The sequence below is a fragment of the Taudactylus pleione genome, unplaced genomic scaffold, assembly GCF_031769625.1.
Source record: "Taudactylus pleione unplaced genomic scaffold, aTauple2 ptg001314l, whole genome shotgun sequence".
In the NCBI taxonomy this organism is placed as follows: domain Eukaryota; kingdom Metazoa; phylum Chordata; class Amphibia; order Anura; family Myobatrachidae; genus Taudactylus; species Taudactylus pleione.
Genome location: NW_028285714.1, coordinates 6,085,349 through 6,111,347, shown reverse-complemented (window position 1 = coordinate 6,111,347; position 25,999 = coordinate 6,085,349).

The following is a 25,999-nucleotide window of genomic DNA, read 5'->3' as shown; positions in this document are numbered from 1 at the left end:
GAAGCCCCTGCCCTAGATGGACACAACAACCCCTGAATAGACACAACAGCCCCTAGATGGACACAGCAGCCTCTGCCCCTGGATGGACACAGAAACCCCTGCCCTAGATCTACACAAAACCCCTGTATGGACACAACAGCCCCTGCCCTAGATGGACACAACAACCCCCGGATAGATACAGCAGCCCCTGGATGGATACAGCAGCCCCTGGATGGACACAGCAGCCCCTCTTGGATGAAACACAGACCTGACAGCCTGGGACTTGGCAAGCAAATGCTGCTGATCACTGTGGGGAGTGACTTTTCTACAATCCAAAACCTGAGAGAATCTGACAGCGGGATGATGACGTTTTGCCTCGCTTTGAGATTCGAGTCAGGCGGGAAAACCAGAGCAGGACTCTGATCTTGCCTCGGATCTACAAGTTCGTGTGGGCCCGGTTCTCAGAGAACTGGACCCGCTCAACTCTTATTATTAATTTGTGCATATAGGGCTTGATTCAGCTTTGGGAATAGGGTAAGATATATTAAGTAACTGTGAATCTGGACAAACCATATTGCAAAGCTTTATTTTTACACTGCAATTTAAATTTCAGTTTGGACACACTCCTCCCAAATCTAATTTTCACATTTTAAATCTGCCCCACCTGCAGTACCGCACGGCTTTACCAAGTTGCACAGTTACTTGCTATATCTTACTCTATTCCCAAATCTGAATCAGGCCCATAAGCTGTAAGGTTATATGATGAAATTAGTTTAAAGTTTACATGTAATATTATGTCAGTCAAAAATAATAATTCTGTTGTTTAGTTACCACAAGAGGGACCTGCACTATGAACATTATAAAATGTATAGGGCATATTTAAACTAAAATATAATGTATTATATTTAAAGTAAGTGTAATGCACCACAAAAATAATATTAATAACAAGAATATTTACTGCTGTAACTCCATGTCTGCTTTTTGTTAGTTAGACTTTGATATGCTAGTATGTATTCTTCTAAGTTTATAGAAGATCATTAAAATAAATATGCAAGCTGTTTATTTAAATGTTTTATAATGCATTTAAAGCAATAAACATACATTTATTAAATACGTAATAAATGTTTTGGTCTCACTGGCCAAATGAAATACCTCTGTCCTAGCCAAAATTCTCTAAATGAAAATTAGCCCAGCAGGGTATTGACGTTAAAGTGCTTATTGTGATTATTCCAGTTTTTAAGTAAATCTCAAATTAAACTGCAAATGTACCAATTAATTTGTTTTGTTGCACTTCCACTTTAGCAACAGGGATGTTCAATCAAGCTGCTTCAAACCAATTTCTACACTAGTTGTTCCAAATCACTTATCTTAGGGCTCATTCACACAAATGCACTGGAAAATGGTTATAAACAACTTATTGATGCCTTTTCTAATAGAGATGAGAGGTTCAGTTTTACTCGTTTACGTGTAGATCTTAAAAAACTGCAACTTATCTGGTTATCATGTGTTTTGGATAACCATTGATATAAGTCTGAACTTGAGCTAATTTGGCAAAAAGAACTGAGTAGAGCCAAACCCCTCATTTTAATGCATTTCCCATGTACTTTAATGTAACCAATACAATTGTTTTATATTAGTTACCCATGTTAACATATGAAAAATACGTTTTTGAAAAGGTGTGAAAGAGCCAATAAGTAACCATCCTAGTTTTAATGCTCTTTTTAAATGTACATGGCTAAAAGAGCATTATTAACTGGTAAGAATGAATTAACCCTGACCAAATGAAATGTTTGCAAAATAGCAGTTCTATATAAAAAAACCTACATCATACAATAAGTGAAGTTCCCCTTCTAGAGCTTAATGTATAATATATGTCACTATCTTTATATGTATTTTTGTTCACCATTATTTGTTTTCTTCACAACTACACTTGACATTGACTCTGAGCAGTGCCTAGGTATCACTTTTTCCCAGTTTTGTAACTTCCCTCTTCAACATATCCTTAAGAACACCCAGGATCTCTTGTGTCAATTTAAGGTTCTAAGAAAAACGTATGTAGACTTACATCAAAGCCGCTGGGTCAAAAAGTGATGACCAATTCTCCACCTTGATGGCACTAGTAATTCAGGGCATTTTCTAGGGAAAGGGGCTCCCAGTGCGAACCATCAAATTGTGCTCTCCCCCCCTCAAATAAGAATAAGATAGTAAGTATGCATACACCTAAGGTTCATACTACCTTATGAATAAATTGTGTCAACATAACCATAGGATTAGGGACAGAAAAGCCAACTGCTGTTTTCCTATTAAATTATCCAAGGCATACCATCAGTCCACCCCTCAGGAAAAAAAAAACACATTGCTCCCCATAGAGGAAATAACATAGTTGCCCACAGATTGCTCCCCACAGAATATCACTCCAATAACACATCCATACCATGTTAGTTCTGTGTCCTATTAGCCAGTAATCACCTAGGAATGCCCAACACATTTAATATACTTCTTGGTGCGTGCATCTGAATCTTTACTACATCATCGGGATGCATGCATGGTGCAGCTCTGATTGAAAAACATGTGCAGTTGCATGGCTTGCCCGCCCCTAGAAATTGACCTGTATTAACTACACAGCTAGCTGGAGTCGCACTTGCATGCCTAACACAACTCTGCACCATACCAAGTAGGCTCATCAGGAATGATATGAGTCTGCTCTACCACCACTGGGGAACCTTGCCCTAACCAAAGTTTTGTGATACTCTATTTATGTTTTGAGAAGCTACAAAACCTGAACTGCCCCAGGAGTCTTAAAATGGCCACCATCACCCTCACTCATTGCACTCATTTGGTGCCCCAAACAGATTGGACTCCAAAGAGGAGGCCTATCCAGAATCATATGTATGTATTCTCTGCTCACAACTATCTGGTGCTGACAGTAGTTGGCCATTGGTCTGCCGCCTCATGGTACTGCCCACCAACCCATTGACTCTTCAACATTGCACTTCCCACTATGGGGAATTTTGTATAAAGGATGTGGTGCAGTCTGGGGCACTCCTGTGGTGCCTCAGAGTGCACCACATCCTTTATACAATTGAATGATTAAAGAGGCAGAGATACCTCTTCATGTAAAGCTGCTAGGGGCACCACTTGTAGTACCTAAGAGCACTCTACTCCTATAACTACATAATAATATGGGGGATATGCCCAATGCTACAAGCAGCTATTGTGGTAGAACAGTAACACCATGCTCATTAGTTGCCATGGCATTTGCCCTTACTACCCATATGTCCACCATTACAGCAAGAAGGAACGGGACCAGCTAGGAAATGGCCACTGCTCTGTAAAGAGATCTCCACACAGCAGACCTCTTAAAGTTAGTGAGAGAATGGGTGAGTCACGACCAGGGTTTCTCGGCATGCCGGCTGGCTTAACTGTGAGGACGCTATGGAGAGGGGCGTCTGGCGGTGGTGCTGGTATCTGGTGGGGAGCATTGGCTCCCCATAGTCCTGTGTGGGCATAATCTCACTCTGGTCTGGTTAGGCTTGGTGGTGATTCTGTTCCCCTCTGGCATGTGCACTGCCATCTTGCCTCCAGTCATGTGACCTAGTCGCCCTATCCTGGTGTGTCACATGCTCTCTCTGGACTGTCACAGTGCAGCACTGGGTATTTAAGGGAGTGACAAGCTTCCTCTCATTGCCAGTGCAACATGTTTCTCAGTGAGAGCTGAGAGAGAGAGTTCCTGTGCTCATTCACCTGTCTGTTGGGATCATTACCTAGCCTGTTTCACCCTGCCTGTTCCAGCCCTGCTAGATCCTGCCTCCTTCTTTACCTCTCCCTTGCCTGAGTACCTGTGTCAGCTGTTACCCTGCACCTTGCCTCCACTTGCAGTTTCCCTGGACATTATTTCTCAGCCTGCAATTAATTTCAGCCTGCCATTCACTCCAGCCTGCCTTTCACTTCAGCCTGCAACTCACTTCAGCCTGCAACTCACTTCAGCCTGCAATTCACTTCAGTCTGCAATTCACTTCAGTCTGCAATTCACTTCAGTCTGCAACTCATTTCAGACTGCACTTCTTTTAAGCCTCACAAACCTTGGATACTGGACTACCTTCTGTTATCACTACCTAGACTTTTTCCCACTGCTTCACTACAGTTTCCCATGTGCACTTTATACCCGGACTTTTTGTTTTTCCACATTCATGTCTGTTAAGCCACTCATTAAAAACTCTACGTTTATCTTTAAATCTGCTTCAGTGTCTGCTTCTTTTACCACCCTGGGCCCACAATAAAACCAGATCTCACAGTTTGCACTGGCCCCATGGACCCATCCATGGGACAGGAGTCTGGAGTGTTTATTCCGATGTATTGCAGACCGCTTGGAAAACCTGGAAGCTATGCAACATTAATGGCTCAGTTTCTACAAGAAATGTCCAAATGACAGGATAATCTGCAAACCTCCTTGTCTACCTCTAATGTAACTATAGTTACCTCTACTACTCCGCCTGATAATACCAGTTACAGGGCATCCCCTCGACTACACCTTCCTATGCCAGGTAAATTTGATGGCAACCCCAAGCTCTGCTGCATATTCCTGAATCAGTGTGATATACATTTCATCCTACAGCCTGACAACTTTCCCACTGCTAGAACCAAAGTGGCCTACCTGGTGTCTCTATTGTCTGGTCCCACCTGGGTTTGGGCTTTACCATTCTGAGAGCATTCAGATTCTCTACTGGACAACTTTACAGACTTCATAACATCATTCAGGAGGATTTTTGATGAACCTGGGTGAACTGTATCAGCCTCATCTAGCATTATGTCACTGAAACTAGGAACCCGTCCCATCAGCCAATATGTAGTACAGTTCCACATTTTGGCACCAGAGCTCAAGTGGAATTAGGAAGCCCTCACCTCAGCTTTCTGGCATGGGCTTTCCGACAGTCTGAAGCATGACTTGGTCACCCACAACCTTTCTACTAATCTCAATGATCTGATTTCTCTCTGTAACAAGGTCGATATCCACTTTAGAGAACGTCAGGCTGAGAAACAAAGAACTGACCATACTAAGTCTGTCACTCTTCCTTCCTCTACCCATCGATCTCCTCCTCCTACAGATGAAGAGCCAATGCTGGTGAATCATACCCACCTCTCCAGAGCAGAACACCAGAGAAGAATATAAACAAACCTCTGCCTATACTGTGGAGATTCGGGTCACCTGGTGGCCTCCTGTACCCACAAGCTGGGAAATGCCCATTCCTAACTGACCTTCGGGACATCAAGTTAGGAGTAATCTGTCCGTCCCCAACTTCCAAAGACTTTGTCCTAATCTTGGCCATAGATGTCAAGCCTAAACCTACCTTTGTCACTGTCTGGAGCAGCTGGAAACTTTATGACCTCTAGTCTCATTGATAAATTATGAATTCCCTGTACTACCCTGGATCATTCAATCTTTCTGACTGCTGTAGATGGACGTCCTCTGGCTAATGGAGTTGTCACCAAGGAGACTCAAACAGTGCTAGTCCTCATTGGAGCACTCCATTTTGAGTATCTAAAATTTCTCGTGAAAGTCATTCTAGGGTTACCCTGGTTGCGTCTGCACAATCTCAGGATAGACTGGTGCTCTATGCAAATTCTTTCATGGGGAGTTCAGTGTCAGACTTCCCCATGAAAGAATACGACCTATGAGGAAAACAGTCTTGTTAGTACCTCCAGCTATTCCCATAGAGTATCAACTGTTTGCTGACATCTTTTCTGAACAGCAAGCTAATATCTTACCTCCTCACAGGGAATGGGATTACCCCATCAAATTGCTGCATGAAAAGATGGCTACTCGAGGTCACACCTATCCTCTATCCTTGCCAGAGACCAAAACAATGTCCGAGAACATCCGGGAGAATTTAGAGAAAGGGTTAATTTGTCCCTCTACATATCCTGCTGGTGCTGGATTCTTTTTCGTCGGGAAAAAGGATGCTGGGTTAAGACCATGTATTGCTTATCGAGGCCTTAATGACATAACAGTCAAGAATCGATACCCTCTTCCGTTGATTACAGTGCTATTCGACAGAGTCAAGGGATCCATTGTTTTTTCTAAATTAGACCTACGAGGGGCCTATAACCTTATTCGTATCTGTGCAGGAGATAAGTGGAAACCCGCTTTTAATACCAGAGATGGACACTTTGAATAGCTCGTGATTCCCTTCGGCTTATGCAATGCTCCTGCTGTCTTTCAAGGCTTCGTCAATGAGATTTTCCGGGATTTATTGTATGTCTCCGTAGTCATTTATCTGGATGATATACTGATTTTTTACTCCTTTCTAGAGGAGCACCATATACATGTGAAGGAAGTGCTGTCTCGTTTAAGAAAAATAACATCTCTATTGTAAACTAGAGAAATGTTACTTCAGTGTACCCAGTGTGCCATTCCTTGGTTATGTCATCTCCGGTTCCAGTATGGAAATGGACCCCAAAAAGGATCAGGCAATTCTGGATTGGTCCCGACCCCAGACATTGAAAGCCATCCAGAGACTGCTCAGATTCGCCAATTATTATAGATGCTTTATTAAAGGATTTTCATCCCTGTTGGCTCCTATCACAGCATTGACTCGTAAAGGCACTAATCCTACTCTATGGACTACTGAAGCTGAGAAAGCCTTCCAGCTTTGGAAACAAGCTTATATCACTGCTCCAGTTTTAACAAAACCAGACGTGGATAGACCTTTCCTATTGGAGGTAGATGCATCTTTGGAGGCAGTGGAAGCATTTCTATCTCAACAGTATGAGTATAACCAAGTTCACCCTGGTCTTCTTCTCCAAGAAGTTTTCTCCTGCTGAAAAAAATTATGTTATTGGTGAACAACAACTTTTGGCAGTTAAGCTGGCACTTAAAGAGTGGTGATACCTGTTGGAAGGAGCTAAATTCCCTTTTTCTGTCTTCACCGACATTGAAACCTCCTCTTCCACAAAAATATTCAGTGTGTAAGTCCTTGTCTGGCCCAATGGGCAATATTCTTTGCTCAATTCCATTTTACTCTGACCTTTGCTATGGAACCCTCAATCAGAAAGCAGATGCTCTGTCTAGATAATTTTCCTGTGACAACAATACTGATATCTCGCGCAGTACCCCCATGCTGGAATCAAGGGTGTTTGCTACCACACAGCTACAGCCTCCTACTGGTAAAACCTTTGTGGCCCTGGAGTTAAGGAAGCAGCTGCTCACATGGGCTCACTCCTCACGCTTTGCAGGTCATTCTGATACTCGGAAGACCCTGGAATTTTTGAAAATGTCCTACTGGTGGCCCTCGATGAAGACTGACGTATTGGAGTTTGTCTCTTCATTTACCCCATGTGCCCAGGACAAATCCTCCCATCAAGCCCCAGCAGGTGAGTTGTTGCCTCTACCCATTCCATTACGTCCATGGACGCACCTCTCCATGGACTTTGTAATGGACTTACCAAGTTCAGAGGTCTACACCACCAACTGGGTCATGGTGGATCGATTTTCGAAGATGGTCCATTATGTCCCTCTAAAGAAATTACCCACAGCTTCTGATTTGGCTCATTTGTATGAACTCCCTGCGGAATTAGTCTCAGATCATGGCGTTCAACTTGTGGCAAAGTTTTGGAGAGCCTTATGTTCCAACCTGCAAGTAAAACTCAATTTTTCCACAGCCTACCACCCACAAAGTAATGGATCCACAGAAAGAGTCAACCAGGACCTTGAGACTTTTCTAAGAATATTCAAGTCATCATCCCAAGACAATTGGTCTGAGTTACCGCCCTGGGCCGAATTCATGCACAATGCCTCACATCATTCCTCTACAAATCAAACTCCATTCCAGGTGGTTTACGGTCTTCACCCTCGAGTACCTGAATTTCGGAGCCTGCCGGCTTTTGATGTTAGAGCCGTAGAGGATACTGTACAGAGATTTGCGTCCATATGGGCTCGAGTGCGCACTGATTTGGAGAAGACGTCCTCTCGCTACAAACTACAAGCAGACAGGAGACAAAGGAAGGTACCTTGCATGAAAGTTGGAGACCAGGTTTGATTGTCTACCTGGAACCTATGCCTCAGAGTCCCTTCCATGAAGTTTGCCCCACATTACATCTGACCCTTCTCCATCACAGAAATCTTCAATCCTGTGGCTTATCGCCTTCAGCTTCCCTCTTTAGAATTCCAAACTCCTTCCACATTTCCTTATTTAAGCCATTAATCCTTAACAAGTTACTCAAAGTTCTCTTTGTTCCCCCTCGTATCCAGACTGCTAGAGGTGTGGAGTTTGAGGTCTCCCAGGTTCTGGATTCTCGTGTCCACAGGGGTCAATTACAGTAACTTCTTGATTGGAAGAGATATGGCCCGGAAGAATGCTGTTGGACTGATGCCCGGGATATCCATGCTCCCACACTCATCAGGAAATTCCGTACCTTCCATCCTGAAAAGCCTGGTGAGTGTCCAGAGGCCACCCATAAGGGGGGGGACTGTCACAACCAGGGTTTCTTGGCATGACGGCTGGCAGGTATTACCTGTGAGGATGCTATGGCAAGTGGCATCTGGTGGTGGCACTGGTAACTGGTGGGGTGCATTGGCTGCACCTAGTCCTGTGCGGGCATACTGTCTGGTTAGGCTTGGTGGTGCTTCCATTCCACTCTGGCATGGGCACCACCATCTTGACTCCGGTCATGTTACCTAGTCGCCCTATCCTGGTGTGTCACATGCTCTCTCTGGCCTGTCACAGTGCAGCACTGGGTATTTAAGGGAGTGCCAAGCTTCCTCTTATTGCCAGTGCAACATGTTTCTCAGCGAGAGCTGAGAGAGTTCCTGTGCTCATTCACCTGTCTGTTGGGATCATTACCTAGCCTGATTCACCCTGCCTGTACCAGCCCTGCTGGCTCCTGCCTCCTCCTTTGCCTCTCCCTTGCCTGAGTATCTGTGTCAGCTGTTACCCTGCACCTTGCCTCCACTTGCAGTTTCCCTGGACATTATTTCTCAGCCAGCCATTCACTTCAGCCTGCAGCCTGCAACTCACTTCAGCCTGCAATTCACTTCAGTCTGCAACTCATTTCAGACTGCACGTCTTTTCAGCCTCACAAACCCTGGAATACTGGACTACCTTCTTTTATCACTAACAGTTTCCCAAGTGCACTTTAGTGCTATACCCGGACTTTTTGTTTTTCCACAGTCATTTATGTTAAGCCACTCATTAAAAACTCCACGTTTATCTTTAAATCTGCTTCAGTGTCTGCTTCTTTTACCACCCCGGGCCCACAACAAAACCAGAACCTCACAGTTTGCATTGGCCCCATGGACCCATCCATGGGACAGGCGTCCACGTTTATTTTTAAATCTGCTTCAGTGTCTGCTCCTTTTACCACCCTGGGCCCACATCAAAACCAGAACCTCACAGGGTGCAACTAGCTATATGGGTGGGACATGAAGCTAGGCAGAACATATTAACACCATAAAGACAGCATACAGTAAAAGGAAAAATAATAAATAAAAGTAAACAAAATTAAGTAATATCACTAGAAATAGACAGAAAAATATTAGTAAAACAAATTTTAGAGACACTTTTCTTGTTCTGAAGTCCACAACAGAGAAGCTTTGACCCAGTAAACCACAGCCTAAATAGTATCACCTCAAAACACACCCCTTGAAAATAATAAGGCCAGAAAATCACATGATGATCACAACAGCTGGCCCCCTGCCTAGAGGTTTAAAGGACCTTACTCATACAGTATTTAATCATTTGGTTTCTCTTTTCCTAACAGGAATTGTGCAGCACTGATGATTGTCGGGAATTGTAGATTATTACACTGGTTATGTAATTTTAGTATTGTAGAATAAATTCCAAGTTTACTAGCATATAAAAATAATGTGAGCCAGCCTAAGATTGATCGATACTTTAAGACATATAATTTGTAACCTTATTCTCTCATGTTCAGTGTAGGCTATGTGGTTTTTAAAACTAAATCCTAGGATTAATCTTTTACTTGATTTCATTAAATTGAGTCTTAAACACTCATCAACACACAATCCCTTACTTGAGGAACTATCACTATGGCCATAACTAGGGGTGTGCGAACAGTGTGGCCGCACAGAGCACGAAAGCACTGCTGCTCATCGATGACTCCTGTGTCTGTCTAGCAGGGTACCTGGAACGGTACCCTGTCACCAGAATCTCTACAGAGTGTCCTTAGGATGCTTCATATGTGATTGTGCATACTGCTGCCCTTACAGTTCCCGGTGGATGCCCTGGGCCTTCATGTAATTCTTGGTATTTGTAGCCCTGCCACCTCTATGTGACATCATATGGAGGGGGCGGTGGCCTGCTGTGGATGCTGCAAGCCATAGTTTAGTTTCTGACTATGATCGACACTTTTCACTTTTTAGCATAATAGTATACTCTGCAACAGTAGATATAGTAGTCCTTTCCTCACATATATATGCAGCATTGTTATTTGGAAACACACAAAACAGAGAGTCTGTGTTGGCTCAGCAATACATTTTAGCCCCCATTAGTGAAATGTCTACAAATTTTAATAATTAACAAAATGATGTGAGAATAACTAAGTGACTATTGTTCAGTGTTTTATGTCTAAATTTTTCCTGCTTTTTGACATCACTATCAGTATGGATACTCAGAAATGCAAATAGCATGTCTATTCCATCATAGAAGCCTTCTATATGTTATAGCTGCATGCTGTAATTAGACGTTTCATGCAATGACTAACCAATTCTTGAAATGTCTAATTATAGCATGAGGCATTTCATGAAATTCTTAATTTTAGTTTATGACTGTGACATATACTGTTCAATTTAATCCACTGATACTGTATGTGATTTCATGTATTTTCTAAATAAAAGCATGAGAGCAGTCTAAATTTAACGGCAGAATACATAATTATGTTTGAGCCTAAATAAGCACACATTTTTTTTATGGAATGGATCGATGGAGGTTTAGTGGTTAAAAAGAGAGTGGTTTGTTTTAGGTTACCAGTTTTGAATGACAGGTTTAGTTAACCAATCAGGTTTTAGTGGCAGGGTTCTTAGACAGTCCTTAAATAGGCATGGAGAGCTACCATTGTTCTTTCTTCCAATTTTGATCCAGGACAGGCAGGCTAAGTTTGCAGACCTCTCCATTAATTTTTAGTAATCACTACCTTTACACATTTACTTTCATTTCCTGAATTTCTTTCCCTTCACCACTTCACAATCTATTACCGACTCTTCCCCACTTATACCTTGTGATATTCCCAGCATTGTCCTGTGTTCCTCAGTTCCTGCTACCAACCCTCGGCTTTCTTCTTGCCCTCAGCAGCAATATTCTAACCCCCCTTCCCAATCACCAAGTCAGAGAGCAAGCCCTAGCCTGTCACAGTGCTACACCTTACCCTGTTGCCTCATGGAATCAGTCCAGCCACTCACTACTGTGGTCCAGGCTGCTAGTAGCTGTGGCACTCATCCTTCCTCAGTGCTCTATGCATATTCACTGCACACCACCCCTGGGGCTGCTTTGATCCATGGCTCCCCAGGTCTATTACTAAACTGGTCTATGGGGGATGCTGCAAGTTGAGTGGACACCCTGCAACCAGTCCCCTAAATCTTCAGACTCCCACTTCAGCCAGGCCATACTCAGAGCAGGGCCAGAGTCCCATCCACAAAGACACGGTGGACATTTTAAATATGACAGATAATTGCTGCAGTCCTCACTGTGCCAGACATCGGAGGGCAGCCTACCCCCCCATCTGCTAGTATGACCACAGATGGTCACAGAGACCAACTATAGCTAAGTTATAATGTTTTTTTTCTCAGTTCCCCTGGAGCCTGCATGGGGACTCTGTACCAGTTTTGCTCAGCAACACTGCCCCCATTCCCACTGTCCAGGGTTCTCCTTATAATTTCAGATCTAGATTAAATTATCTTGCAGTGCTGGTGATTCCCTTTTTTGAACCCATTTCATGGTCTACATATTTTACACATGCAGTGACTTCACCTCATTATTTGAACAGCAGGTGTTTACGTTTAGTCAAGCAATGCCCGCTTTTCTAAATAATGTCCCCTTTTTTAACTCTTGCCTATGGTCCCACAGGTTGCATACCCTACTGTGTATCCCTCTTTGTGGGGGGGGTTCTGTTTTTTTCTGCCATTACCAATGGACTTTTTCATTACAGGACCCCATCAATAATCTAGAAATTGTGATGCCTTATCCAACAACTGCCAGCAGGTGTTCCCCCTTTCTCACCCGCTGTTGTCAGCCAGTCAGCCAGTGCATGTCCCCTCTTCCTGCGCTATGCTATTAGTGCCCCCAATGCATTAATTGACCCTCTGCACATTATCTCACAATTTCCTGTTCCAATTTCCACGTTGACAATTTTTCAGCTGATTTGCTGCCAGGATCTCGCAATCAAGGTGCAACAGATTGCAGAGTGTGCATTGTGAGAAATGAAGCAGCATATGTGTGGCAAGTCATGGGGGGAACAATATGCACCAAGGGACTTTCTTCTGTATCTATAGTCGCAATGGTTGGGCCATCCCAATCTCTGTATCTGGTGAGTATGTTTGCGCATTCTTCCCCCGTGTTACCTACTCATGCTACAGTGTTTGCACAGATTTTTTTAGTTACTGTTATGTTCTGGGTTGTTTGTGGACCCGGGGTGGTAGCAGGAGCAATCACAGAAGCAGATTTGTAAATAAAACTAGGATTTTTAATAAGTGCTTGAGTAGACATATAACGTGGCAGTAAATAAAAGTCCAGGAAAATATAAATGTGCACAAGAGTTCTGTGGTGGGAGCAAAAGGGTTAATGTCCAGGTAGAAATAATTAGAGCTGTCCAGGTGTGCAGGTAGTGAAACTGAAAATAATCAAGCCAGGTTTGCAGGTAGTGAACTGAAAATAATCAAGCCAGGTTTGCAGGTAGTGAACTGAAGCGCAGGATGTCAGCAGGCTCAGGCACTCAGGTATGGGCAAGGGTGGTGGAGGTAGTGGAGTAGTCCAGTGGGAACTAGGAGCTGACAGGCAGACTGGCAGACAGCGAATTCACAGGAACAGGAAAGCACAGAGAACTCCCTCTCAGCTAGGCTGAGATACACGTTGCACTGGCAAAGAAGGAAGGCACTGACCCTTCCTAAATACCCCATGCCGTGCTGTTACTGGCCGGAGGGAACATGTGACTCACCAGGATTGGCCAGCCGCATCACATGGCCAGAAGGCAAGATTGCGGCGCCCATGCCAAATGGAACGGAGACGCCGCCAGGCCTCACCAGCGCAGAGTGACAACAGGGCCGCACAACAATGCGCGCAACCAAAGCCCCCCGCCAGACAACAGCTTCGCCACCAGACAGCCCGCGGCACAACGACCTCACAGATAACAGCCGCCTAGCACCATGCTGAAATACCCTGGCCGTGACAGTACCCCCCTATTTTGGGATGGCCTCAGGACACTCACCAGGCTTCTCCGGAAGGGCAGAATGGAATCTTCTGATGAGCGTGGGAGCGTTGACATCACGAGCATCGGTCCAGCAATGTTCCTCTGGACCGTAACCTTTCCAGTCCAACAAATACTGAAGATGACCTCTGCGCAGATGAGAGTCCAAGATCTGGGCGACTTCAAACTCAACTCCTCTCTCCATCTGGATTCGAGGAGAAGCAGGTAGAGCATTATGGAACTTATTCAGAACTAGGGGCTTTAATAAGGAAACATGGAAGGAATTGGGAATTTTTAGGTATGGGGGTAACTTTAAACGGTAGGCCACTGGATTAATGACTTCTGTTATGGTGAAGGGACCGATGAAGCGGGGTGTGAATTTCATAGACGGAACTCTTAGACGAAGGTTCCGAGTAGACAACCAGACCTGGTTTCCTACTTGCATGCGTGGAACTATTCTACGCTTCTTATTGGCCTGGGTCTTATAGCTAGAGGATGTCTTCAACAAATCAGACCATACTTGAGTCAAGATGGCAGCAAAATTCCGCACCGTGTCCTCCACGGCCGTAACATCGAAAACAGGCAGGCTTCGGAATTCGGGAACACGAGGATGAAGGCCATATACAACCTGAAATGGCGTTTGGTTAGTTGACGAGTGGTAGGAAGCATTATGTGCAAACTCAGCCCACGGCAGCAAGGCAGCCCAATTGTCCTGGGAAGATGACATAAAAATTCTTAAGAAAGTCTCTAGATCTTGATTAACTCTCTCGGTGGAGCCGTTGCTTTGCGGATGGTAGGCCGTGGAAAAGTTTATCTTCACTTGAAGAACAGAACACAAAGCCCACCAGAATTTTGCAGTAAACTGCACACCATGGTCAGAGACAATTTCAGCAGGAAGGCCATGTAGACGAAATATGTGTTGGACAAACAACTGTGCCAGGTCAGGGGCAGAAAGTAACTTCTTCAATGGTATATAGTGGACCATCTTAGAAAATCGGTCTATTACAACCCAGATAGTGTTGAAACCTTGAGAGACTGGCAGGTCTGTGACTAAATCCATGTAGAGATGCGTCCATGGACGTGATGGAGTAGGTAATGGAAGCAATTCCCCAGCCGGAGCTTGTCGTGATGATTTATGCTGGGCACAGGAGGAGCAGGAAGAGATAAACTCCATTATATCTGCCTTCATAGAAGGCCACCAATAGAGTCTTTTCAGGAACTCCAAGGTCTTCCGAGTGCCTGAGTGCCCTGTGAAGCGAGAGGAATGTGCCCAAGTGAGAAGCTGCTCCCTTAATTTCGGGGCCACAAATGATTTTCCCATAGGAGGCTGAAGTTGTAAAGCGGAGAAAACTCTTGATTCCAAGACAGGGGTATTGCTTTGATTTTCAGATTGATCATCACAGAGGAGAGATCTTGATAGGGCATCAGCCTTCTGATTAAGTGCTCCAGACCAGAAGGTCAGGGTGAACTGAAACCTGGCAAAGAATATTGCCCAGCGGGCCAACCGAGGACTCACACATTGGAGGTTTTTGAGATTTCTATGGTCCGTAAATACAGTAAATGGAAACTTGGCGCCTTCTAGCAAATATCTCCATTCCTTCAACGCCAACTTTACAGCTAGTAGTTCTTGCTCACCTATGGCGTAGTTCCTTTTGGCAGGAGAGAATTTTTTAGAAAAGAACCCACACGGATGGACTCGGTTGTCCTCATAATGTTGAGACAAGACTGCTCCCACAGCTTCAGATGATGCATCTACTTCCAACAAAAAAGGCCGGTCCAGATCGGGTTGTCGAAGAACTGGTGCTGAGATAAAGGCCTATTTTAGAAGATGAAAGGCAGACTCTGCCTCAGGTGACCATTGGGCAGGATTAGCACCTTTGCGAGTCAAGGCTGTAATGGGAGCCAGCAGTGTAGAAAATTCCTTTATGAAGCGTCTATAATAATTTGCGAAGCCCAACAATCTCTGGATGGCCTTCAGTGTTTGAGGTCGGGTCCAATCCAGAATTGCCTGTACCTTCTTGGGGTCCATTTCTAAACTGGAGCCAGATATTACATAGCCGAGAAAAGGTACACTGGGCACTCCAAAGACGCACTTCTCCAGTTTGCAGTAAAGGTGGTTTTCTCTCAAATGGGTCAAAACTTCTTTAACATGTTCTTGGTGTTTAGCCACAGAGGGTGAAAAAGTCAGTATGTCATCCAGATAGACAACAACCGAAACATATAACAGATCCCGGAAAATCTCATTAACGAAACTTTGAAAGACAGCAGGGGCGTTACACAATCCAAAAGGCATTACTAAATACTCGAAATGTCCATCTCTGGTATTAAAAGCGGTCTTCCATTCATCGCCAGCTCGGATACGAATGAGGTTGTAAGTCCCTCTTAGATCTAATTTCGAAAAAATGACAGAGCCCTTGACCCTATCAAACAACTCAGTAATCAGGGGAAGAGGGTATCGATTCTTTACAGAAATGTCATTAAGGCCTCGATAATCGATACATGGTCTTAGACCACCGTCATTCTTGCCAACGAAGAAAAACCCAGCTCCGGCAGGTGAAGTAGAGGGGCGAATTAACCCCTTTGCCAGGTTGTCCCGGATGTATTCGGTCATGGCTTGAGTCTCAGGCAAGGACAGCGGATAGGTACGACCACGAGGTGGTATCTTATCAGGTATCAATTCAATTGGACAGTCCCATTCCCTATGAGGGGGTAAGATATTTGCTTGTTGTTCAGAGAAAACGTCGGCGAACATCTGATATTCCTTGAGAATGGCAGAAGAAACTAATGGAACTGTCTTTCTCACAGGTCGAATTTTTGGAAGACAGGATTTCTGACAGTCCATACCCCATGACAGAATCTGCATAGAACTGCAATCAATCTTGGGATTATGTTGACGTAACCAGGGTAGACCAAGAACAATTTCTTGAGAGGCCTCTGATATCACCAGGAATTTTAAGGACTCAGAATGAAGTGCCCCAATTCGGACCAATACTGGTTGAGTCTCTTTGGTGACTATCCCGTTAGTTAGAGGGTGTCCGTCTATAGAGGTCAGAGAGATGGCATGGTTGAGAGACCAAACAAGAAATCTGAAATTTATCTATGATACTAGACATTATGAAATTTCAGGCTGCTCCCGAGTCGAGTAGAGCAGTAGCAAAGACAGGTTTGGGTTTAAGATCCAAGGCTAGGGTAATCGTGAAATCTTTAATTTTTGGAGGCGGGTTCATAACTCCTAACTTGATGTCTCCAGGATCAGTTAGGATTTGACATTTCCCGGTTTACGGGGGCAGGAGATCAGCAGGTGACCGGACTCTCCGCAGTAAAGACAGAGGTTCTTTTGCATTCTTCTCTGATGGTCTTCTTTAGAGAGGTGTGTATGATTCACCTGCATAGGCTCCTCTTCAGTAGGGGAAGGAATGGGATGGGTAGAAATGGAGGGGGTAAATGACCTTTGCCGGTCAGATCTGTTTTTTTCAGCCTGACGTTCCCTGAAGCGTAGGTCAACTTTGATACACAACTAAATCATGTCGTTCAGATTAGTAGGAAGCTCTCGAGTGACTAGATCGTCCTTTAGTCGGTCTGACAACCCATGCCAGAAGGTCGAGGTGAGGGCTTCCTCATTCCATTTGAGCTCTGATGCTAAAATTTTAAATTGCACGGCATATTGACTGACAGGACGGACCCCTTGTCTCAGTGTCATGATGTTTGATGATGCTGATACTGTACGCCCAGGTTCATCGAAAATCCTCCTGAAGGATCACACAAAGCCTGCGTAATTATCCAGCAGAGGATCTGAGCGCTCCCAGAGTGGGGAAGCCCATTCCAAGGCCTGGCCGGATAACAGAGAGACTATATAAGCCACTTTATTTCTTGCAGTTAGAAAGTTGTCAGGCTGCAGGGTAAAATGTATGTCACACTGATTTAGGAATCCTCGGCAGAGTTTAGGATTGCCGTCAAATTTATTTGGTAAAGGAAGACGTAAGCGGGGAGATGATCTGCCTCCTGTATTCCCAGACACTGATGCGGATGTAGATGCTGGAACTTCAGGGGTAGAAAAGGAAGTTTGCAAACTATCCTGTCGCTTGGACATCTCTTGCAGAAATTTAGCCATCTGATGCTGCACGTTTTCCAGATTTTCTAAACGACCAGAAATGCACCTGAACAAATCCACTCCTGACTCCTGATCCATGGCCGGCTCCATGGGGCCAGTGCAAACTGTTATGTTCTGGGTTGTTTGTGGACCCGGGGTGGTAGCAGGAGCAATCACAGAAGCAGATTTGTAAATAAAACTAGGATTTTTAATAAGTGCTTTAGTAGACATATAATGTGGCAGTAAATAAAAGTCCAGGAAAATATAAATGTGCACAAGAGTTCTGTTGTGGGAGCAAAAGGGTTAATGTCCAGGTAGAAACAATTAGAGCTGTCCAGGTGTGCGGGTAGTGAAACTGAAAATAATCAAGCCAGGTTTGCAGGTAGTGAACTGAAAATAATCAAGCCAGGTTTGCAGGTAGTGAAATGCAGCGCAGGATGTCAGCAGGCTCAGGCACTCAGGTATGGGCAAGGGTGGTGGAGGTAGCGGGGTAGTCAAGTGGGAACTAGGAGCTGACAGGCAGACTGGCAGACAGCGAATTCACAGGAACAGGAAAGCACAGAGAACTCCCTCTCAGCTAGGCTGAGATACACGTTGCACTGGCAAAGAAGGAAGGCACTGACCCTTCCTAAATACCCCATGCCGTGCTGTTACTGGCCGGAGGGAACATGTGACTCACCAGGATTGGCCAGCCGCATCACATGGCCAGAAGGCAAGATGGCGGCGCCCATGCCAAATGGAATGGAGACGCCACCAGGCCTCACCAGCACAGAGTGACAACAGGGCCGCACAACAATGCGCGCAGCCAAAGCCCCCCGCCAGACACCAGCTCCACCACCTGACAGCCCGTGCCACAACGACCTCACAGGTAACACCCGCCTAGCGCCATGCTGAAATACCCTGGCCATGACAGTTACTTTATAGAGATATTGCAAGTGTGTACATTTTGGATATCTGTAAATTGCACAGGGCTATTGCCTTTCCTAGAATATGATAGTTGGGAAACCTAATTGGACAAGTGGTTTGCATCCTTAGCTTTCGATTCTGGTCTGGGTTTCCATTATATGACTTAGAGGTTTTTCATTGACCTTACCACCAATTTTACACAGTTAGGTCTAAAGTTTGGTGGATGAAGCTTAGCAGTCCTATACAGCTACATTGAAAACAGGATCTACTGCACAGGTGCAGATCGACAACCCCCAGTAATTTGATATATTGTTGATATAAATGTGAGTGTGCTACCTACTACCAGTTTACATACATGAGTAGAAGATAGGAAAACAGGATAGTACTGTATGTTGGTGCACTAGTCGAATTATAGTATAATTAGAACATAAAAAGTAACTTTTATTTGATATTGCTTAAAATCAAACTCCCCTCCGGGAATTGATAAGGTGTCAAAATATTAAAAATGATAGATTGTGAAAAGGAATTAAAATGATGTGCCAGGGGTCTAATCACACCATCAAAATGGCTCCTTATGATCGCATAATATCTAAACAGTGCTTGTCATATCATCTATTAATTGTCCGGATATAATAATGTTCCTTTTCTGTTCCATGTAATATACAGTATGGTTCATCTAAATAAACTGTGTAAATACCACGTTGCACAGCCGTAACTAGACTTTTTGGTGCCCTGTGCCAGAATAAGCATCAATGCCCCCCATTTTTTAAATAGGGACATAACGCACCCAAAAAACAGGAATGGCCTCATGGTGAAGGGCCATGGGAGAAATAGGGGAAGCCAGGAGTTGCTGGGGATGAATAAGAGGAAGTTAGGAGTGAGAATGATAACAAATAGAAAATTGACAGGCCTGAACAGCGCCCCTTGTCCTGCAGTGACATGTGCCATGGTACAGGCTGCACTACCCTAGTTAAGGCCCTGCCACATTGTCTTATTACCCCCCTATATTATTCATCACATTGCACAAGCTACACATATCATATACATAAATGTCAACATAGCAAATTCCAAATAGTTTGCGAATATAATGAAAGCCCTTAGCAGTTAGGGAATATTTCCTTTCCTTATTCTTACAATCAGTAAGCTTCTGGTGTATGAATTGAGTTTATACTCAGTATTGTCCTATACTTTCAGTGATTGAGTTGCTTGTTAAGACTATAGATGGCAAATTATCCTCAATAAACTCTCAAATTACAGTGGTGTCGAATCACACAGTCCCACATTATATCCCTCAGTAGCATCATCACAATATGTTACAGCATGAAATAGGACTGTAATTTGTCCTTTAGTGTTACATGTAACAGGGGCGCAGAGAGGGGGGGAGCGGGTACAGATTACCGGGGCCCGGGCTTCCTGAGGGGCCCGGGTCCGGCGCCATTCCCCCTCCCTCACAGCAGCCCAGCACACAGCGTGTGCTGAGCTGTGGTGGAGACTGCTTGTGGCTGCTGAGCAGCAGCTACAGCAGTCTCCTATGCGTGTAGGGGGGAGTGATCACACTGATCGCGCCCCCCCTGGCTTTGGCAGGGCTGAGGGGGCCCAGAGCGCCCCCCTCCCCAGCTCGCAGCGCCGCTTCACGGTGCTGCATTTCTTTTTTTTTTTGGGAAGGGGGCATGGCCACGCCTCCTGCGATTAGGTCATGCCCCTTATTACCAGGGCCCACCGTGGCTCTCAGCGGGCCTGCATGTAAAGCTACTCCAGTGAGGCAAAAAACAGTATATTCTCATATGGAGTTCAGTGAGAATCGCAGGATTTCTAGAGAGGAGTTTCCAAAATGCTTGATTTTAAAGCAAGTGTGGCCAGTCCATGAAGAGGGCATAATCAGCAACCATCTATAATGTACTGCATACAAAATACAGTTTACAGTAGTGTACAGTATGTAATAAGTCTGACATATACAGGACCAGTGATCACAGTAAGCCATTATATGGGGCAGTAGGGCCATCCTGTCTGAGCTAAACATTTTTATTTCAGATGTGGGCTCCATTGCAGATCATTTGAGCTAGTTCTGTAATCTGGAGGGAAAGAAAAAGAACCTTGTACTGCTCTGGACAAATATGTACAAATTGGTCACCTTATGTACTGGATAGTGAATTATTATATAGTATTAATAATTGATCCTATAGATGGTCTTTATCAGTGCACCCCTAACAGTGCATGTACTCAAAATATCCCAGTTAGTGCACAAGTATATCACTCTGCTCTGGGTCTGCATAGCCTCTGCAATCACAGTTCTGAATGCAATTGCTAGTTCACACACGCGCACTGCAATGCATAGGCATGTGCAGTATGCAACAATAGACCAATTAGTGCAAAGTAGCAACTACGTTCCTTGCTGAATCAGGCCTTCTGTTTGCTCACCCAGTTCATTGAGTTATGGGATCACTGAGCATTGAATTAACTCCTCTGTGCTTGCTCCTGATAGCTTCATCACATTTTCTATACACCAGCCCTGTGAATTTGTCTAACCTAGTCTGTGGTGTGATTTTAGTGTTTGGCGTTTATGATTGGTCAACCTTGTGTGCTGTATATATGGAGCACATGTGAACATTAGCTATATATCTACTGGCCTATCCTTATAAAAATAAACCTTTATGTGAATGCATTTTATTATTAAGAGGTGAGTTCCAGAAGAAGAACTCCAGACATTTGATTCATTCATATATATTGACATAACGATGTCTTGTCTCTTTTATCCCTGAGATAAAGTCCCTATCAAGATGGACACCATCTATACATTAATCAAGAAAACTGCTCTTAATATTTGGACCACTCAGTTGTTTGTTATATTGTTTGGAGGTGTGGTATAGTCATGTGTGGACTAAGCTGCAGTTGTGGGACGCAGGTTGCTTTGTCTTGTCTGATAGCTTTTGTCCAGGCAGAAGTTACCTGCACTGTTGCGGTATTCTAGTAGTTTTATGCTAGTTTTTGCAATCAATTTATTGCATTTCTTCTTGTCTTTGTCTGTAGAAATCCCTGCCTGCACTCTGTCTTTGCCAGTCATGCATTTTTCTGGACCTGGATTCTTTCCTGCTTATTACTGTTCCCACCTCAGTCCATTCCTTGCACTGTCTAGTTTCCACTCATACTGTAACTGTGTTGAGGCCTGGTGGCATCTTAGTACTGGGTGAATTTGTTTCACCTGGGAAAGGCCACTGTTATATTTAAAAAACATTATTAGTCTTCAGGAATCATGTGGTGATCGAGGCATGCATAACAATTAGTTTCACTGATATTGGCTATGGTCAGTTGTTGGTTGAGCTGGTCATGATGTGGGTTCTTAGTCACGCTGTATTTTTCATTGATGGGTTGTCCTGAACCTAACTTGCACCTCCTCAAGAGCTTTAACATTAAATCACTGTCATGTGGTTTGGGAAGCTGCTGCTGCAGCAGTTCAGGTTGAACATGCAGCATTCTGCTATATATATGTACTTCCTTGCTGTTTTATGATTCCTGTTTTCTCTCTGTATAGTTGACATAGGCAATGTTTGGATCTTAAATGGGGGAGTCCGTGTTCTTTGTTTATATAGTAGTTTGTCAGGCTTCAGTTTATTGCTGTTTGTCTAGGAGGCTTTGCAAAATATGGTCGGGTAAAATGAATTGTGTAATTCAGGGAAATAACTTTAGTTTGCCATTCCCAGGGGCCTAAAGGACTGATATACTGAGGAATGGGACATGGATGACTACTTTGCCTTTTGGATGTGGTCTCAGTTTTGTGAGGATCTGTTATATGCATGTGATTGATTATCTTTAGCTTAATGTTATCATTTTGGGTTTCCACAGTACATAGGGCCTGATTCAGAGCCGCTTGTTAGCGGCCGCTCATTCGCTCCGAACGAGCTCACTACTCACATACATTCACATGCATACCACAAGTGTGCACGACAACATTCCCACAAACACCGCTAGGTCCGCACACACTGACCCCGTCGCCCCTGCCCTATCACCAATTTCACATCCCAGCAAGGACACCCAGCAATTCTCCCGGCCGTCCACGGTCACCATAGCAACCGCCAGTGCCACCAATCACTTGAACCCCAGCACACACACCCATCCCAGTGCAGCACATGATTGGCTGCCCAACCCACATGACCGCTGCTGACACAACATAGCAGGCCCGCAATCAACACTGCTAGACCTCCCCCACAACCAATCCCCACAGGCACACAATGACACAACAACTAAGCAACCAATCACATACATGGACCACACCCCTTCCCAGCCATGATTGGCCATTCCAACCACCTGACCACTGGGGAACCGGAAACACCACATTTAAACCCCAAACATGCAGAGCCACACTTCTTACCTCCTTGAAGAAGGCAGTGCCCCTACCAAAATGCGTCGAAGACCCCCTACACAAAGCTCCTCATCTCCACAGGGATATTTGTTGGGTCTTGCTGCCTCCAGTCTCATCTCCCCCAACCACTCGCAGGGCCGCATTAGGCACCACACCTGGCAAGGCCCTGCACAGCCCCCCAGAGTGCTCCTCCACCTGCCGGTTCCAGGCGACCACCACCCACCGCCTGAGAGTGACCACCACCTGCTCAACCCTCAATGGGTCCCCCAGCAACAATCTCCAACAGCAGACATCCACCAGGCAGCAGCAGTATACCTCACCACCACTGTACACCAGCAAGCAGCCATCCTAAACAGACCTGCTATCCCACGTAACCAGCATCTACCTACCACTGACACTGCAGCAGTTAACTCCAAGCACTGCCGACCCTGCAACAGAAAACTTCAAGCACCATCTACCTGCATCCTAGGCATCAAACAACCACTCAAATCCTACCAGTAGGTAAGTGACTTCCAGACTCTGACCCCTGCACAGGATGCTGCCAGGGTGCACATCCATAACTGCCACACCTGCTGCCGACCCAATCACCACCCCTCTACCACCTCCACACCACCCAAGATGTCCTAGACTGTTGACCAAAGGTCCAGCAGGGGTAACGTGCTGGTCAACTGAACTGCATGGAAAGGAGCCCCCTAAAAGGGTCCATCCACAAGCCCCAGTCTATATCCACACCATCCACCACATCGCAAACCCTCCCTATGTTGCCTGGGACCGAACAGGATCAGTATTGTGACTATTCCAATAAATTGTTTGGCCACCACATTTTGTTGTCTATCTTTATTTTCTCATCCCACACCTCCATTCCACCCGAGCCACTCCCCCCCACAACCCATTACTCCCTACTCGACATCAACCACACACACATCACCACACATAACCACATTATCATCACACCTATAGGGCGAGCGCACCTTCCAATATCTCTACATCACCCTCTTACAACGCAGGACCCGGTACTCCTGTCAGCAGGAAGGTGCAGCACCCCATAAACAAATATAGCACATACACACCCCATCTGCCCATACAGCAGAGCGCAGTTCTACCCCATCATTTAGACTCAAAAAAGTGTCACAATTTAAACTCTCATTCATATGTTTTCCCATTTTGAAAATGCCACTCTACCAATGTGATGGTGTGAGAGTTTACTGTTAAACTTTCACATTTTCTAAGCTTTCACCTTATTACATTTGGCCCTTTGTATTGGATTGGCAGTTATTTAGACCTTTTGACAAAATGTCCATTTATAGTACTGTATTTACTGTATAATGTTTTATTATATATTTGCTTAACTCTAGTAGACATCATAGGGTATTGGTCTCAGAGAAATGTCTGAGAGTGTTTTGTTTAGAATTCTTCCTTTTCTTTTTCTTTGTATAGGCTTGTTACTGTGAATTTAAGTGTTATGGCGATGCTTGCAGATAGTTTGTCATTTCACTGAGCTAGGAATCGGTAGTCAGGGCCACAAGACGTGACCGAAGTAATCCCTCACAGAATTGTTAACAGTGATGTAATGTTTTCTGTAGATAGTGAGTCTGCTTGTATAGCTGGTATGGCATGCACTTGACATTTCCTAGGGTGTTTTGTCCACAGCTTTGTGTGGTATATCATATTTTAATATACAGTAATGTCCTGTTTCACTAAGTTGTACCTTTTTATTGTCCTACTGTATTGATTTGGTTTAAAGTTCAGCAGAAGTTATGATTGCTGAACTCCCCCCTCCCCCCCTTTAACTGTGTTCAACTTTCCTAGTGTCTGTCATAAGGGCTAGAGGGTTGTAAGTTTTGATCAACTGCTACATATGACATGTGCTCCTTCCTACATTAGGCAGCATCTGGTGCAGCGGCTGCAGTTTCTTCCATGCTTTCCATCACAAGTTTGGTTATTATTAAATAAGCAACTCTTTAGAGTCTAGTTACAGCACAATAAAGAAATGACAAAAAAATTAGGATCACTTCAAATGAACAAACAATCAAAGCCTATGCAACACAAGTAAAAATTGATTCAGTAGGATTTACCACCAGCTGCCCGACAAGGATGAAAATCCCGATCATCCCCAGGTAAGTATTCAATAACCTATTTTCCCCCCTAACCCTTCCTTAGGGGTGCCTTACCCTAACCTCCCCCTAAGTGCCTAACCCTAACCCCCCTCTAAGTGCCTAAACCTAACCCCCCTTCCCCACTACCTAAACCTAAGTCCCCCGGGGGGGTGCCTAACCCTAACACCCTTTCCCCTAGCCTAAATCTGTCCTCCAGGGGGGGTGCCTAACCCTATGTACCCCCTGGGAAACCTAAACCTAACCCTCCTCCCCACGGCTCTCCGCACATGTCGCACAGCTTGCCTTCGATCAGTAAGCCAGGTGTCGGTCTCCCAGCATAGGGAAAATGACAGGCATCAGGATTTTGACACCTGTCATTTAACCCTTGCCGGCATTATACAGTTGGGAAGCCAGCGGTCGGGATTCCATCCATCGGCTTCCCGACTGTTTCCCGTAAAAACAGAGCTACACCTTAGCTTCACAAGACAATGTAGGAAAAACAAGGAATAATAGTGTATGCAATGGCCCTGTAAAAAGCAAATAAAACAAATACTTAAATTCTTAAAGGTCCTGGATGTCTGGGGTATTGGTTCTTTAATTTAAAATATTCCTTTTTCCTTTCTATTCTTTTTTTCTCCAAGACAATGTAAACCGAAATTAGTTACTGATATAGTACATCCTTAGAACAATATCATCACCATCCTGGAGTTACATTTCCAAAGTTTGGAAAGGTGTGGATAGACAGGCTGTAATCCCTTCATCTCAAAATGGATAAGGAATGACATACTGTACCAAATTTACCATTAGGTAGACTGTATAAAATTTATAGATATTTCATTAAAATAGCACCCATGAAAACTCCAGAATAAAACCTATTCACCATATAATGGAGTAGTTATGAGTGAGTGTGCATACCATACTTACACTTCCTACTGCGGTGATCTACACATCAAGATTTCTTTACGATGAATGTGGTTCATAAATTGATAATCCACTTTTCTTTAAAATCCCAATTTAGCTTAATTGGTCATCAGGTTTTCTTCATTTGCTCTTCATAGTTTGTGGATAAGATGGTCATCATTGGTAATCTTACGAGAAATCTGAGTGCTGAGCAGAAGGTTCTTTTCAGTTAGTCCAATGCACATAAGGTCAAACCTA